Here is a 3,067-nt window from a genome sequence, read left to right on the forward strand (position 1 = left end):
TTTGATTGAATATAACAAATTAATTTAGTACAAGAGAAATTTTAATAATACATTATTTCTAACATATTCTAATTTTTTCTGGTTAAAATATATTAAAAATTTTAAAAATTATATGCATCTCATTCTTTATGATCCTAGTTTAAAGTTCATGTCTCATGTTTTTTAGATTTTAACAAATTTAAATCTATAATTAGGAATTTTTTTAAAAAAGTGTTTTTCTAATGTTCCTCTTAGTTCAATAGCGTTATTTTCACACGAATTTTATTTCATCATTTTTATCCTAGTTCTTAAGAACAAAAGTATAAAGAAAAAATATGCGAAGGATTGTATTGATATATCATTTTGGAGTTTGGTGAATAAAAATCATAGAATTTATAAAGAATCTCAAGAAATCCAAGCAGTGAGATAAAACTTGCAATAATTTGACATATTAGACAAAGATATACATATCAAGAGATCAAATCCATGCATCCCACGCCTTCTTTTGGCATGTTGCGCCCTTGCTTTGCCTCTCAATTAATAAAGAAAACAAAAGTGTAATATTATAAATACTTTTTTATAATATCATTTTCATTTTAATGAAAAATATTTATAGTGAAAACAGAAAAGCAAGAAACGAAAATTAAAAGTGTTGGTTTTTCACTAAAAAAATAAAATAAAATAAAAAACCATTAATGTATAATGATTGATCAACTCACATCAAATCACTAAATAATCAAGGAAGAGTGATTGATATTTATAATTAACTAATGAGATTTTTGTGTATTGCATGAATACTATTATCATTTTATTTAGATTAAAAATATTTTTTAAAGAAGATATCTCGATTTGAGCTAAGTAGTATTGTTACGAATGAATTATTTAATAAAAAAATATTTAACATACTGGCATACAATATGACATTAAGATAAAATAATCACACGTTAATTTTTCACATGTTCAATGGTGGATGAATATTATTAAATTAAAATTATTTTATAATTTTATTAATTTTATTAACTTAGAATATTTTTATCATTAAGAATGAATCTTTATCATATTAGAAGTAATTAAATTAAGAGATAAAAGTTTTATAATTAAAAATAGATTATAAAAGTTTAAATTTATATTAAATAAAATAATTGAATATTCAATGAAAAAATTATATGATGGAATAAAAAAGATAAATTTTTTTGAAAATTTTAAAATATTTTATTTAAAAATAAAACTTACATTAATGTTCAACTCCCACAATCGAAACACCTAAGATGAGGAAAGCGTAGTTCAAATTAATAACTAATAATATTATTATAAGTTACAATAATTACATTTAAGAAATACATATAAAAAATCCCCTATTCCCGTCGCTAGCTAACACGTTATAACCAATTTAAATAAATAACAATACAACACAAGTTAAATATAAAATATTTTTTAAATATAATTTATCTCTATATCTAGTATATAAATTTTAATTTTTAAACAAAATTACTTTAAAAAGTATTTTAAAATAGAAATGCTATTTTGAGCATTTATTTTTTTAATAATTTAGTTTTTATTTTAAATTTTTATAACTTTTATAGTTATAAAAATTATATTTTTAATTTTAATTCATTTAATATAATATAATATTTATTATTATCAGTTAAAATATCTACTCGCTTTAAATTTATAAAATTTATTTTATTTTAATTACACCGATGCTTTACTAGTTACATTCTTTGACTGTCAAGTTAACTCTTTTAAATAAATAATTCATAACATAAATCAATCACATAGTTGAACGAAATGTTGTAAGATTTTATAGAGGCCGTTTATTGTAATTTTTTCTGTACTTTAACTAATGCGTAATTTCAATTTTACTAATTTTAGTTGCTCTTATTTTTTTAAAATTCAACTGTTCAAATTAATTTTATAATTCTAATTTTTTATTCAATAATTAAAAAATGAATATAATTAATGTGTCACATATTATTAATTTATATACATTTATAAATAAAAATATATAAATTATTTATATAAAAAATACTAAATGAATTATAAAAAATATAATAAAAGCCTTTTTATCGTTATTTAATTATTTTATTTATATATTCTTCAAAATTTTTATGGACACATGGGTCTCATTTCATTCACTTCTATTCGTGGTGAAAAATAATTATTATTTTTTATTGTACATGTCTATACAAGGCATAAATAGACATTTTTAATGTAAAGTAACAGTAAAACAATAGAACTAATTACAGTTTTGTGAATTTAGTTGATACACATTTAATAAAAAAATAAAGATAATTAGATTTGGGATATAAATTTTCTCTACCATAATAATGTTAAAAGATTAATATTTCACCAAACATCGTGTGTATAAATTCCACAATAAACTTTTGTGTGATAATAAAACATAGGCATATCCTAAATACAACTAGATTATTGCTTTTTCATTTATATTTGTCTTAAAGTGTTTTGGTGTCATGTTGCAAAACATATTATGAATATAATTAATAGATTACCGTCTTTTTTTTTAATAAATACTAAAGCTATTAGAAATGTTGTTTGGTGAACTACTAACTCTAATGTGGATTTAAAGATTTTTGAGAATATTTTTTATGCCTCTACTTTAATGAGAGACATAAATTAATTAGATTTAAGGGCTATAAAATGTGCTTATTTTAGAATTTGATTTCTTATGAACACATATTTTCTTGTTCGCAAGTTCTACACATTACGACTCACATAAACACTCATGCTACAAAAATCTCTTCTTTTATTTTCTTTTATATGATGTCATTAAATAAAAAAAATAATTCTCTATATATGAGATAAGACAAGTTTTACTAAGCTTTTAAGTTTTTTGTCCAATCTTATTTATACACAATCTTTTCATGATCATTCTCTTCTCACTAAAATATTCACTTAATATTCATTGTTGTCCTATATAGTCTATGTGGTAATGTGGATGGTTTAATATTGACAAGAAATGATTCACAAGATTCCATCCTATAAGTTTTGCTCTCTAGTTAAAGGTTTCCTTAGCTTGTAGCAGCCAAAAAAATTAAAATAATAATAATAAAATTTAATTCTCTATATC

Source organism: Abrus precatorius, unplaced genomic scaffold (assembly GCF_003935025.1).
Source record: "Abrus precatorius isolate BTA unplaced genomic scaffold, Abrus_2018 Scaffold4, whole genome shotgun sequence".
Taxonomy (NCBI): domain Eukaryota; kingdom Viridiplantae; phylum Streptophyta; class Magnoliopsida; order Fabales; family Fabaceae; genus Abrus; species Abrus precatorius.